This window comes from Mytilus californianus, unplaced genomic scaffold (assembly GCF_021869535.1).
Source record: "Mytilus californianus isolate M0D057914Y unplaced genomic scaffold, xbMytCali1.0.p SCAF_10, whole genome shotgun sequence".
Taxonomy (NCBI): domain Eukaryota; kingdom Metazoa; phylum Mollusca; class Bivalvia; order Mytilida; family Mytilidae; genus Mytilus; species Mytilus californianus.
Window position 1 is genome coordinate 49,224,636 of NW_026262582.1, and position 15,472 is coordinate 49,240,107.

The window sequence follows — 15,472 nt, forward strand, 5'->3', positions numbered from 1 at the left end:
CTAATTATGGATCTGGTTTTGTTTATTTACATGTATTACACATCTTAGTGATTAAGCGATCCCGTATTATATTTTCTGTGTCATTTTTTTCCAATTTGACTATTCTCGGAGGGTTTCAAAATTAAAAATTAAGTAGTAATTTTCTTTTGGGGAGGGGCTGTTTGATTTATATTTGCATCGGTATTTTCTTATGTTAAATAATGCAAATAGGTATTATTTTTTATTATTATTATTATTGTGTTTTTTTAGGGGGTGATTTTGGGGGGGGGGGGGGGGGGGGGAGTTGAGCACAATTATTTTTTCTTTGTATTAATTTTCATCTGACGAGTCTATGTTTGCCAAATTTTGTTGAGTTGTCTTTGTTTTATTATTGTTGTTTACATTGTACGTAAAAAAATTCCTATGTAGCATACACATTCGAGTTTGACATATGTAATTGCATGCGCGCGGCATGCAGTGTAATAGTTGAGAGACAGCCTTGATTAATATTACATAAATAGAATTCAAAAGTAAAAATAAAGTATCCCTCAATCAGGTCTTACGTATGATTCGTCATGCGTATGTACCTTTCGTCAAATTGTAAGAAAGCTCTAATAGACCCGATATCAATAAATTATCGGTCCTCCCACTGTCTATATCCCAGCAAACAATTCAACATTTTAAAAACGTTTTAAAAATGTTTTGTTTTGGTTTCTAGAATGTTTTATTAAAACGTTTTAAAAACCAAAATTTGTAGACTCTTATAAATGTTTCAAAAACATTTTGAAGAAACGTTATTTTGGAACATTCAGAAAACGTTGAAATAAGGTTTTATGAAAAACGTTTCTGTCAACCTCCAACAAACATTTTCAACACATTTGTGTAACAATGATGCATTAGTTCGACCACCATTACTTTGGTTTAAAAATATATAATTGATTGTGCAGTGTTTTGTATTTCATTCATTTCTTAATTGGTAATGCACGTGTTTAATTGAAGAAAAAGCAACATCTCCATAAGCTTGGATGGATGGTTGGTTGTTTAACGACCAGTGGCAAGTCAGATGCATATTCTGGATGAGAACATGATTATTAGAAATTAATACCCTGTCTTGTAATAGACCAACATGTTGTGCCAGATTTTTTGGTTCTAGCCCACAAGGCAAGTTTGCAGGATGACATGTCACATTATTCTGACTACGGGCCAAGAAGTCTTTGCTCTAACTCATTTTGGGGAAAAGCAACAAATAATAATTTCATTGTCATTGGTTTGGCCAGGCCGAAGTTCCAACCCACAACCTCCGCACTTGAGGCGACCACACTCACCATTACACCAAAGCTCTAAAGGAAGATATTCTTTATAAAAAAACTATGCCAAAGCAAAGCTTGTCAACCTCTAACTGTTTAAACTTGGTCCTGTGACCTTGAAAGTCAATTCAATAAAGTTCTTGCGTTGACAAGGAGATAACATATATCTCTTAAACCGAGAATTTGACATATTATCATAATAACTTCAATCAATGATCTAGTTTATAACCAAAGCTTCAATTGTTGCAGAAATTGGAATACAGTTTTATAAACATCATTTATCACTTTGCAACAAAAAAAAAACAGTATTGACAGGACTAAAATCAGTAGAATCAATGTACTTTTAAACAGATTTATTTGTTCAGACTCCAATTCTTCTTGCGCAATCGTCTGTCCTTTTCTTACAGGTTTCTGAAATGATCAAAAGCAATTTGTTAACGAGATCAGTACGCCCAAGTACACTGTTTAGCATATAACTCTCAACCCCAGTAAGTTGTTGTACTCCCTTTCAATCAAGCTATTTCATTAAATCTATAAAGGGGAAATTAAGCTATTTTTTGCAATCCAAGTAATTATTAAGATAGGCAAAAAACATAAATAATATTTTACATGTCAAAAGCAATTGCTACAAATGTAAATCTCAATGTTTTATTTGCAGGATAAAGACAATAGTTCCATCGTCAAGAACATAATGATGTATTATTCTAATGTCTCTAAATAAACAGAAGTTCTGCATGGTTGGCAAATGTTATATTGCTATAAATGGCTCAGAAATTTGTGTATAGATAATCAAATTGCAAAACAAACTTTTAAATAAATAAAACCTTCCACTTAAACGTATATTAAGATATTTTATTCAATTGAAAAATACCTTATATTTTGGTCCTCCTGGCTTGTGTGGGGCCTGTTTTAGGAAGTCAATTAAGAGTCCATCCATATCGGAAACCTTGGATTTTGGGAACACTCTTGCACAACTTTCTGAAAAAGTATTACAGAATTAAAAAGATATATTTCATTATTATTTTTAACTTCTCTAAACTTTTATAAATATATATAATAACTTTATGTAACTTTTCACTCTTTTTCTATCTAAAATAATAAGTGAGAAACATTATATTCATATTCATCATATGAATTCTTTTTGAGATTAAAGTCAGATAAAAAATCCAATCTATATAAATAGCACTTGCTTTTAAATGTTCGACATATTTTCTTAATCAACTTACTCAGGATTATCCTGCACAAAGGGTGACCTGTGAATGCCTCTTTTCCCTTTTGCCCCTTCAGACTGTATTTGGCCCATAACTGATTAGTGCCACACTTTTTCATCATCCTTCCTATACAGTTTGAAGGGCTCTGACCACCCTGTGACACCAAATACTGGACCTACAAAATTACAATTTAGTCCTGTTGTTATTTTATTTTTCGTGAAATCAAATATTTGTTTTATAAATAATCGTGTCCATGAACCAATCTTAGCAAAACCTACTAATATTATTGCCTAAAAGATATTTTATTTCTTGTCCGTATCGAGTTTCTATAATGATTTTCCATGTATCGCTGTGTATAAGTTATATGCAATTTTATATGCATTTGAATGTTTGTCTTCAATTACAGGTTTATTCTATTAATGCATGATTGTTTTATTCATATATATAGCATGTTTCGCTTATATGTATTTACTTTAAATTAATATATATTATCTTTAACTGTTAAAATCTGATTTGACCTTTTCTCGGTCGATTGTTCTGGTGTTACATTATAAACTTTTACACATCTATTTATTTGAAAGGATTTTCCCCAACGTAAATGATCTGTGGTAATCAACACTGGTCGTATATGAATTTCTTTAATTGATGATATTACACCTGGTGTTTCGGATATCATTCAGGTCAAGTTCGATCAAAGGCCGTTCATCCTCGTCAGGTGCCCTTGCATAATATTTTTATTTACTATCGATAACATTTGATTATGATTACTTTTTAACAGTTATCAATATGTTTCTATCGTGTAACGTATCAAATGCAGTTACATTTTGCGGTATACTGAATTGTTCATGACTGGTAAGTTACAATCAATTTTAGTCAGACATAAGATATCTTGTAAAATGAGGCCCAGCACTGGCAGCACGGCTATGGGTAATCCAAAAAAAATATGACGTCTTGAAAGGATATTTTTGATTTTTGCTGTTGCTACGAAGTTGGAGGACACCACATTTTTTTTTTTGTCAAATAAGAAAGCCGTACAAAACGTCATTGTTATTTGACTACGCTCTGGGTAGTTTAAATGATTAATTATGCTGTCTTCGGGTGCTTGTTTTTATTTAACTCGTGTAAAAGTCAGACCAGTAGCCCACGAGGCATGACAAATTGACACGTGATGGCATCATGCAGTGGTGAATGTGAATTTATGCCTGTAGTAGTTAAATCTGTTAATCATGTAAATAGACTCATGCAAATCATACGAATGTCATGGAGAAAATAATGCAGTAATTTCTCTCAATTTCTACAAAATACCTCGAATGTTTATTGATTTTATACATACCTCATAGACTGAACGCTATTCTGTAGAACTGCTCTTCTAGCATGTCTAGTGTCGTTGTTTTCCCAATTTAAAAAAGGCGGTGACAGTGTCCGGAAGTTTCGAACAAATTTTATCTAATGAAGAATTCTGCTTTAATACAAATTATTGTCGTAAATAATACATTTTCTCAATTAAAATGTCTATCTTCGAATATGATAATACTTTAGAGATGCGATTAATGGAAATATAGAAATAAAATACGAAACTAACTAATAAGTTACAACTGGTTCCCGGTTCTACAGAAAAGAAACCAGTTATTAGAATACAAGAATTTTTTTTGACATAACATATCATCATATCGACAGATCGAAGATGACTTTTTGTAAATTTAAAATTGAAAGTAATTATTAAAAACAAAAATATTGCGGTGATATGGGAAACATGATTTATAAAGTTTTTCTATGCTTATTAAAAAACATTTTTGAAACATTATTAAAAAACAAAATTAAAAACGTTGTTTTATAATGTATTATTTATGTTCATCAAAAACATTTTTGAAAAAATGTTTTTTTTACGTTTAAAAAATGTTTGCAGAAACATTTCTACTATAGTTACAGAAAACGTTTCAATTTAACCTTTTAAAAACATTTCTTAAACGTTTTTTCGACACTAACTTATTTGAAACCTTTAAAAAACGTTTCTAAAATGTTCTGTGTTTGGTGGGATCACTCTGCTCAGCTCTTAATTAAATTGCATATCACGGCTTTGTGACGTCAATTACAGCGACCCGGCTTTAATAACTTTGACCCGGACATATCAGCAACGTCATAATGTTTCAACGGACGTTGATAAGCTTGACCCGAACTTCGAGCATTCCCCCGGTTTGCTGGTGAAACAAAGAAAACACTTCCAAAAGACGCAAATACAGCACGATAAATCCATTATCAGGTTATCTGCATATTGAGATTGTAAAATATCAGCTGCTCCACACAATATGAAGGCTTTTTGATCTCGTTCGGTATGCTCACTTCCAATAAAAGAAGTAACTATTCGTTCTAATAATAAAATCTGGTTTACTTCAAAACTGCGTAAAGAAATAAGAAAACGAGACAGATTTGAAAAAATATTTAAAAAAAATAAAAGCACTACAAACGAAAGGAAATTTGAAAACCATAGAAATCGAGTGAATAATTCCATGAATTCAAAGATACAAATTAAACAAAGCTTTTATGAAAATATTAATGAAAACTTAAACAAACATAAGCAAACAAATAGTTGAGTATATAGGAAAACTATAAACTCTTTATTAAAAGAATACAGATCTACTAATGATATTCCGCCGTTGCAAAACACTAGTTATTTTTGGAATATTCTTATGAAGCAAAAGAAAAAGTTGACATTTTAAATATTTATTTTTTATAGCTAGCTTAATTAGATGAAGAAAACAAAAAACTTGCCTGACTACGATGATAGAGGTAATAAAGTTTTGTCAGAAATTAATGTACCTGAAGAAGAAGTTAAAGATATCATTAATAATTTAGATCCAAAATAAGCCGTTGGAACAGACACAATCAGAAATAAAATGCTGATAACAGTTAAAAATGAAATTGCACTTCCCTTATGTATTCTGTTTAACAAATTGCTCTCTCCAGAAGTATTTCCTAAAGATTAGAAATGGGCATATGTTATTCCTTTATTTAAAAATGGATACAAATCAATGCCGCCTTATTACAGTCCAGTTTCACTTCTTTCTTTTTTTCGTGAGCAAGTTACTAGAAATAAAATAATATTCAAATATGTGTTTAGTCATTTAGTTTCTAATAAACTTATGCAAAAATTTCAGTCTGGTTTCATTACCAGCTGTTCTACTTTTCGTGAACTAATTGAGATGTACCATTCTAGCTTGTATGCTTTAGACAATACATTTTATACAACTGTAACATTTGCTGATGTAAGCATGGCATTCGATGGCTTATGAATAAGGGGTCTACTTCTTAAGTTAGAAAAATATGGTATCAAAGGCAAGCTGTTATTGTGGCTTTTGAGTTAATTAACCAATAGAACTCAGAGGGTAGTATTAAACATTGTTATGAGAGGCGACCTCAGAATTAGGCAATCTTAAAGCTGATGTTCCACAAGGCTTGGTATGGGTCCCCTTTTATTTTTTATCTTCATTAATGACATTGCAGATGCTATGATTGGATTATCTACAATGACTGCAGACGAAACATCTATTGAACATACTACTTCAGATGAAATTATTCTTCAATCCATGAAAAAAGAGAGGCGAAAGATACCAAAGGGACATTCAAACTCACAAGTCGAAAATAAACTGACAACGCCTTGGATAGAAAGAAAAAGACAAACAAACAACAGTACACAAAACAGAACACAGAAGACTAAAGACTGAGCAACACGAACCCCACCAAAAACTGGGGGTGATCTCAGGTGCGCAAGAAGGATAAGCAGATGCTGCTTCACATGGTGCACTCGTCATGTTGCTCATGTTAGTACAAACCCGCTGATAAGTCTTATTCGGTAGGTCACATTCGGTAAAAGGGAACGGGATTGTGTTTACGACAGTTGGAACATATCTGTGAAATTCCTGGGCAAATGATTGTCTAGTTAAATTCAATCCAAATAAAACTAATATTGTATTATTCAGTATAAAGAATTCAAAATAACTTGATTTTTTATTTTGGTGGAGTTCAGGTACAGTTACTAGTCACAAACAATCAGGTTTATTTTTTAGTAGGGACGTCAAGCGGACCAAGCATGTAGATCATTTAATAGAAGTGGTATTAAAACAATTAAATGTTCTTAGACGTTTGAAATATACGGTTAGAAAGGGAAAATTTAGAAAAAATGTATTGCATTCAGGAATCACAGATCAAATTTATTCGTTCATTGTGTGTTAATTTACGTTTTTTGATTAAGTTAAGCCTTCCAATTGATATTTTATAGTGTGTCTTTCTATGTTGTGATGTTATACTATTGTTTCAGAAAAGGGAGAAGGTTTGGTACCATTAAAACGTTTAATCCCGCTGCAAATGTTTGCACCTGTCCTAAGTCAGGAATCTGATGTACAGTAGCTGTCGTCTGTTTATGTTTTTCATACGTGTTTCTCGTTTCTCGTTTTTATATAGATTAGACCGTTGGTTTTCCCGTTTGAATGGTTTTACACTAGTAATTTTTGGGGCCCTTTATAGCTTGCTGTTTGGTGTGAGCCAATGCTCCGTGTTGAAGGCCGTACCTTGATCTATAATGGTTTACTTTTATAAATTGTTACTTGGATGGAGAGTTGTCTCATTGGCACTCATACCACATCTTCCTATATCTATTTAACTTTAATTAGGCCCATTCTTCAATATTCTCCTGAAGTTTGGGACAATTGCGGAAAATTGAATTCTTAAAGATTAGAATAATTACAACTGCAAGCAGCACGTTTTGTCACTGGTCTAACAAGTTACGCTTTCACTCAATCACTCTATTTAGAAACGGGATGGGAAAAGTTAAAGATCAGACGGAATGTTAAAAATTTAACTCTATTTTCCAAAATACTGAATGAGGATGTTCAAGAATACTTATTAGATTTAATACCTCCAACCGTTACAGAAACAAACAATCTGTTGCTGTATATCATAATTGTTTTTCTTTCATAATTTTTTACATAGATCAAGTTTTCTCGTTTGAATTGTTTTACATTTGTCATCTCGGGCCTTTTATAGCTGACTATGCGGTATGGGTTTTACTCATTTTTGAAGGCCGTACAGCGACCTTTAGTTGTTAATTTCTGTGTCATGTGGTCTCTTGTTGAGAGTTGTCTCATTGGCAATCATACCACAATATGTACAATGTGTGAATCTTATATTTTCACTGTATCCGCTATGAATTTCTAATGTAGAATGATAAATAAACAGACGACAAATTCGTGATTTTTTAATAAAATAAAAAATAAAATATAATATGTACTGTTTTATAAATTCATGATATAGGTAAAAGATGCGAACGGGTTTTCATCGCGCCTACAGCTATCCTGGTGTTAATTTGATATACAAATAGATAGATATTAAGAAAAGTTCACGAACAGAGCGTGCAAGAGATTTAAAAGCAACAGTTAAGTTTCATTTGCAGAAAAATGTACATTTTAACATAAATATTAATGTTATATAACTTAAAACAGGTTTTGTCATTCAGCTTGTTGGTATTGAATTAAAGTCCACTATGCTGTTTTCGTTATGCGATTCATGTGTACTGTCGAATAATGATACTTGACTTTCATTTTCACTGTAGGGCGACTCATTACTATTGTTAGAGCGATGCATTTTCACAGAAGGAAATTATTTAATTTTCATCATGAAGTCTTAATTAAGTCCCTTTACAAATATATGAAGTCAGAAGGACTATTTATATATGCATACTTTGTGAGTGAAAGTCTGAGGTAATATATCAATAAATTCCGTAAAATTAGCATTTATTGCTAATATAGTCAATTCTATTTTCTCTAATAATTTGTCCAGATCTATTTGTAGGATAAATTTATCCTTTCCTATGACACGCCATCATTAAATACATATATCTTCGACAGTAAAGCCAATTCACGTCAGCGAAAATTAAAGTTTTCGGTTTTGGTGTAATTCTACATCACAAACTAATAAAACGTCATTAGAGCTATTTTCCTAATGCTTGTAGTTTAAAGGTGTGGTTAGCTTGCTCGCTTTGTTTGTATAAATGTTTGCTTAAATATTGTAATTATGATTGAGCAAATATATATACAAAAAAGCAAACAAGCTAAACAAACCTTTAAACTACAGGCATTAGGGAAATAGCTCTAATGAATGCATCTTTGATAACAAAGAGCGTTCAAAATACGATCTTCATTTCACGATTGAGTGAGTGGTTACGTTTGCATTTCGCACAATCAATTACCTTACATTTGACGCTTGGATGGCTGTATATTTGAAATTTCACATGTCATTGTGTATACAGTAAAGAAAGTTCGATCAACAATCGAGTCACCTTAATTCAAATTTGAATTTTCTTACAAATTGTTGTTACAAATAAGCAAATACGTAATTGTAAGAATACAAGGCCAAACTAAATACATATTATTGTTGTACATATTTGAATAGTTCTATGCCACGGGGTAAAACCGCCGTACAGTTGATTCCGGACGTTAATCGTTGCATCGGTAAGCGAGGTTGGTAGATAGACCGTCCTAATATTTTCACCAATGACTAATTGACGTACTGTTCAGTTAAGTATTCAATGTTTATGAAAACAAAGTTTTTGCGCCTGACAACATTGTATATCATTTATATTACATGAACACCTTGTGAGTCTTTTAAAGAGACAGGTCTGTAAATTACTTGTAAACATTCTGTGTAATTCAAACTTGATCAAACTACAAATAAAGGACAATTGGTTGGCCCTTACACTAAATGCGACCGTGTATTTTATGATTTGTTTAAAATACTTAATGCGAATGAGAAACCCGTTGTTTTATATTATTTGCAGACATTTAATTGAAAAACTGTCCTAAAAAATTTGGCAATGTACGATTCGTTGTCTGTGGAGTGTGTTTGCTGTCTTAAATACAATTCGTTGTAAATTCTTGTACTGTTCGTTGTGCGAAAGCCTATCAATATGGTAGAAATATGTATGAAACGGCGTGAAAAATTTTCAAAGCTTTTTCAAGCTAGTTATTAAACTTTTCACGGGAATTCGCAATAAAAATATGTTATATTCATGGATGTTCTACTCCAGTATATTTTCGGATCTATGACAAACTAATAGCAAACTCACCAAAATTATTTGAATATGCATGATATGAACGTGTATCACCTTAAGACGATGTGACGCATATCACCCCGACCTTTGTATGCGTATGACCTTTGACATCAAGATCAAAATACTGGATTTCTAGGAAACTTGATTGCAATCAGATGCTCCGATGAGTGGATTTCTTTTGCTCCAGTAAGTTTTGTTTCACGTCAAACAAATACAATACTCAGGTGTTTAAATTTTCAATATGAAATGTTAGAAATGTCAAATAGTTTTAGTACTTGTAAATGCTTGCTAACACAAAATAAAAGGTAAGTATTTCAATAAAAACAGCAAACCATGTGTTTTACTAACGAACGGTAAAGAACTATTACTTAAACAGGCAACGTACAGAAAAAAATGACGAACGGTATAAAATACACAACGTCCGGAATCAACAATACACTGGTTATACAAGTAAGCATCTAAGACTAGATTGCTTTTCAAATTGTAAATATCATCAATATTAAAATCATTCAATCACTATTTTCACTTATTGTACATGTTGTATGTCGAATAATCACATAAAACAACAATAAAAGTCATGGCATCTTCAAAAATTCCACATCAGAAATGATCGCACTTACAGTGATAATGCATCGCATTTATAGTTGAAATGAATCGCATTCAGTAATAACAATTATGGATTCAGCTGCTTTCATCAAACTTTTAAAACTTTGATCCTTTTATTGTATATTTTAAGTCATATTCTAATAAAATTGTGTTACTGTGGATTCATTTATTTTCGTGGGTATATATTTTCGTGAATTAAGGAAACCTTACATATTCGTGGATATTTAATTTCGTGGTTTTGCCAAAGTCTGCTTACAAGCCTTTAGAAAATTTGTCATTCGTCGAACATTTAATTTCGCGGTTCAACCGTACCAACGAAATACACGAAATTGGTATCCAACGAATAAGAGTGCATCCAAAGTAAATTACGTAAGTAAGTAATTATTTAGTATTTTCAAAAAGTAAAAAAAAACACCGTTTTCTCCATTATCTTTTATTCTACAATTATAGTAATACACGCGTACGACAGTGAAAGTGAACTAACTGGATTTGCACTTTATATACAGTGATTCTGTGATATGTTGTTTAACGGATGAAAAACCATCTACATAAGTGTCTAGGACAAAGAATGTAACACAATAATTAATAGCTCATTACTTACAAGTACTCTTACAGTTACAAACAATATTTAATAAATACAATTTAATGAACACCTATTTAAAAATTGTATCAAGGAAAAACAATATCAAACAATAGTATTTTGGTAATCGTTTTGAAAACACATTTAATGTTTACAAAGACGTAGGGATAAGACGTTTTAATATTCACTGAGGGTCACCATAGGATGCAACGAATTTATTTTATTTGGAAACATTTTCTTATCAACTATTATAAGGAACAGCTGGTTTTGTAACTTTGAAAATAACTGTCTTGAAGACGAAAATATTTTTTTTCTAACTGTACCGATTGGACGGAATGGCTAAGACATAGATATAAGAAGATGTGGTATGATTGCCAATGAGACAATTCTCCCTCCAAGTCACAATTTGTAAAAGTAAACCATTATAGGTCAAAATACGGTCTTCAACACGGAGCCTTGGCTCACACCGAACAGCAAGCTATAAAGGGCTCCAAAAATGACTAATGTAAAACCATTCAAAAGGGAAAACCAACGGTCTAATGTATATAAAAAACGAGAAACGAGAAACACTTATGAACCACATCAACAAACGACAACTACTGAACATCAGATTTTTGACTTGGGACAGGTGCAAACAAATGCAGCCGGTTTAAACGTTTATATAGGTACCAACCTTCGCTCTTATCTGAAACAATAGTGTAACAATACAACATAGAAAGACACACTATAAAATATCAATTGAAATGGCTTAACTCAATCAAAAGACATATTAACACAAGTGAACATACACTGAACGAATAAATTTGATCTATGATACAATGTAAATACAAAATCAATAAAATAAGGGTTGAATAAATAAAGGCAACAGTTTGTTTTAATGTGTTAGCCTCGGTAAAGCCCATATATTTTCGGAGGCATTTTAAATGACTATTTAGCACAAGCATTCGAAACAAAATGTATTTTATTTACTAGTATGATTAATCAGTGATGCCTATTTAATTTTCCGAAAGAGGTTATCAAGAAGATCACGTTTATATAAAGAAGACAACAATATTCTAACAGGAAACCGAGTAGTCGAGTATCGTTTTGGTATTCGATACTCGGTACTACCGAGCGATACTCGAATGCTCGAGTACTCGTTGACATCCCTTATTGTAATCAAAAGTTTGTAAACTACATTAAACGATACAACATAACTATCAAGATACAATTTGTTTATTCCTTTTGCTCTCTTTCTCAGATTGAAAATGCATTAGATTTGCAAAGCAACGAGGAAAAAAAATAATCTCACTTTGATTTGCATTTTGAATTGAGACCCTGTTTATATATAGTTTTTCGTTATACTTAAATCAATACAGGGACACCGAGAAACTACCAAAAACGAGATCAATGCCAATACATTCCTTATGAGACAGTTTTCAACTTCAGAAATTGAATATACTGCTTAACAGAAAGATAAACTAAATATAAAAAAGCATAAAAAGTAAAATAACAAAATTAACGAACTCAATGGAAAATTCAAAATGGAAAAAAATGAGAAGTTCAAACACATCAAATCGAATGGAAAACAACTGTCATATTACTGACGTTGAAAAGGTATTTCCTTATATAGATAATGGTGGATTAAACCTGGTTTTGTAACTAGCTAAACCTCTCACTTGCATGACAGTCGCATAGAATTCCATTATAATTGACAATTTGTAAGCAAAACAAACAGACATAATATGTAAAAATGTCAAAAATACGGGTACTGCAGTCACCATTGTGTTAATATCTAAATCACTTTAAAAACAAACAAATATGTCAACAAAGAAAAACAAAATGGCATATAGACAGAGCACATAATCAAAAATTAAAGACAATGACACAAAATATGGCCATAGCACAATAACACAATGTCTTATACTTTACAGCTATAAAATTGTTTGATGTCAAACCGAGTCCACATTCCATTCTTTGTTGATATATTTGGCTTTCAAACCAAATCATACGTTTAAACATAAGTAAATGAAAAACGGGTGCCAATGAGACAACTACCAAAATCCCTTTAATATTAAAAGTAAGCAGCTATAGGTTACTTTTTCAAACATCAATTTCATCATAATTAGAGCTCATGTATCTCGATGTGTAATTTTCCCCGCCCTTGTTTTCAGTATCTTGAACATGATCCAGTTCACATTCTTCATTGGTAACCTGTAGGTATCCTGTTTCTGGGGTGGCATATACATTCGGCGTAGTATCAAAAGCTGGAGCTGTATGATATCTGCAATGTATTACATTTTTCGTTCATAAAACAGAAAAATACTGAATTCGATTAAGAAAACACAAAACAAATTGATAATCATTACTGTCAGATATCGTCAATCAGATAGAATGAACAAATCAAAAACTGTAAAAGCCATTTTCACAGTTGTAGTTTGGTTTTCTAAAAAATAATAGGTCATGTCAATTTTTCCAGTATTTGGCCAGCAGCGTATTTTTTGTAACTTCATTTCGAAGAATTGGTAAACAAGTTTACATCTGGATGTCCATTCGTCATTATGAGCATCAATCAAAATAATTTTCGACTTTTATTCTAAGGATGTGCGAACTGTTTTAATTAATCACCTAATTCATTTATATGATTTTTAGTTTAAAGCAACTATATGCACAGTATTTATTTGTTTTACACAGTTTGATTTAGAAGAAAAACCAACATAGCTAGGAGATACAATTAATTACACCATTCTATATTAATATTCTAAACTAGTAAAATCCATTTTGTTCCTTTTTATAATCTTTTTCAATGTTTACCATAAATTGAATGCAGATATCATAAAGAAATACACATATTTTACAATATTCCATGTTTTTATTCTTATAATTGATAAAATTTACATTTAATGTTCGGGAAATTTCCCAAAATATATGAAAGTTTTAAAATATTTGTGGTAAAGATGTATGTGACAACTTTTAATTCGGGAAATGTCCCAAAATCATTTTCAACATTATTATTTATAACATATATGTTGGCAAAGATTGTTGACAAACAGATCTGAAACACATTTCGGGAAAAATCCCGACAAAAATAAACTAAGTGGAAAAAGTATAACACAGATGTCTTAGAATATTTTGGGATTTATTCCAAAAAATGAATGTATATGCTAGAACTCATGACTAATAATTTCTTTTCACATTTCGGGAAAAATCCCAAAAATATAAATCTATTATCAGGCACACACTTGTTACATAGATTATTTTTACCCATTTCGGGAAAAATCCCAAAATAAAATCTGGAAGCAAATTTTTAAAATTATGCTACAGATTTCTTACACATATTGGGAAAAATCCCGAAAAAACAAAATCTATAAGATATTACAACACAGAATTTTGATACATTTAGAAAGTTTTTATGTAAATTTGTTTCGAACATTTGTTAAAATTTTGATTCATAAAAAATATGTTTCTAACTGAAAAAAATATGTATTTTGTTTATAACCATACTTTTCATTACAGGTCAGAAAAAAGTATTTTCTAAGAAATATTAAGGTTGCTCTCTACTGCATCTCTTTTGTCATGCTTTAGTAATGCCCTAAATATAATATCAACCAAATTTGTCCCACAAAAAGGGGGGGTAGGCCTCCTCTAAATCCTCCTCTTATAAGTGGTCGATTTTAAACTGGCCTAAGCATAAACTTTCCATATAAACTGCAAAAGATTCTAAGTTATAAAACCATGATTTAGGGTTCAGGATAAAAAAATCCCAAAGCACATGTATTGTCCAAAAGCTTATTCAACTGCATATAAAATATCCCTGACCTACTTTTAGTGGTTCTCCTTAAACTGAACTTATCACAAATCTTACAGTGTAAACTAAGGAAATTTTCAAAGTCAATATTCCATTACTGAGAGGCTGGTGAGGAGGGCGGTGCTCTATGGGATTGAGATGTGTGTCCATAACACATTATACCCTGCTTCCACATTCAGATTTCCATATTCAGTAACTTATTTGTAATTACTTTAAAAATCAATGACTTCATAATGAACACTTGAAAGTACAAAGTTTCAAGTTTATTTGACCATAACATCATAGTAAACTATTGTACACAAAACCTTAACCTACTGTACTGTCTGTACATCTTGAAAACAAAATGATTGATAATAAAATGCTGGGCGCAGCTTGATACGACCGCAGAGGTCAAACCCTGAACAGTTGGGGCAAGTATGGACACAACATTCAAGCTTGATACAGCACTGAATTTGGATTGTAATTAAATATTTGACACAACATAGGTTTCTGACACAGAATGAATGTGGTCTAAGAACTAAAAAATTTTTAATTTACCTATTCAAACCATATCATTATTATTTGCTTTTACATATAAATCAGAAATAATCAATTTAAAATGGAAAATTTTAAAGAAAAAAAAAGGAAAAAAAAAATCCCCCCCCCCAATTTTTTGAACCCCCTTATAGTTCATCACCCCCAAACTCAATCCCAGTCTTCCCTTTGTGATATGGTACCTTGCAGTACAATTTCAGAGAGATCCATACACTTGAACACAAGTTATCGTCTGGAAACTAGAAAAATGCTTGTTTTTTTGCCCCTTTTTTGCCCCAAATTCCAAAACGTTTAAGGCAATTACCCCCAAACTCAAACCCAGCTTTCCCTTTGTGATATGGAACCTTGTAGTACAATTTCATAAAG

At 31.6% G+C, this 15,472-nt stretch overlaps 2 long non-coding RNA genes across 2 annotated transcripts in view; both read right to left on the reverse strand.

Moving 5' to 3' along the window:
• Positions 1-1,624: 1,624 nt before the first annotated feature.
• On the reverse strand, positions 1,625-4,170 carry LOC127718290 (uncharacterized). Its single transcript, XR_007989705.1, has 4 exons — positions 3,831-4,170; positions 2,513-2,672; positions 2,158-2,264; positions 1,625-1,697 (listed from the first exon to the last, which is right to left on the reverse strand). It is a non-coding gene; the product is annotated as an uncharacterized LOC127718290 (long non-coding RNA).
• A 7,812-nt stretch (positions 4,171-11,982) lies between these two features.
• LOC127718294 (uncharacterized) overlaps positions 11,983-15,472 on the reverse strand; it is a 39,812-nt gene continuing 36,322 nt past the window's right edge. The window contains exon 3 of the long non-coding RNA XR_007989709.1: positions 11,983-13,048. This is a non-coding gene — a long non-coding RNA (uncharacterized LOC127718294). The remainder of the gene's footprint in view (positions 13,049-15,472) is intronic.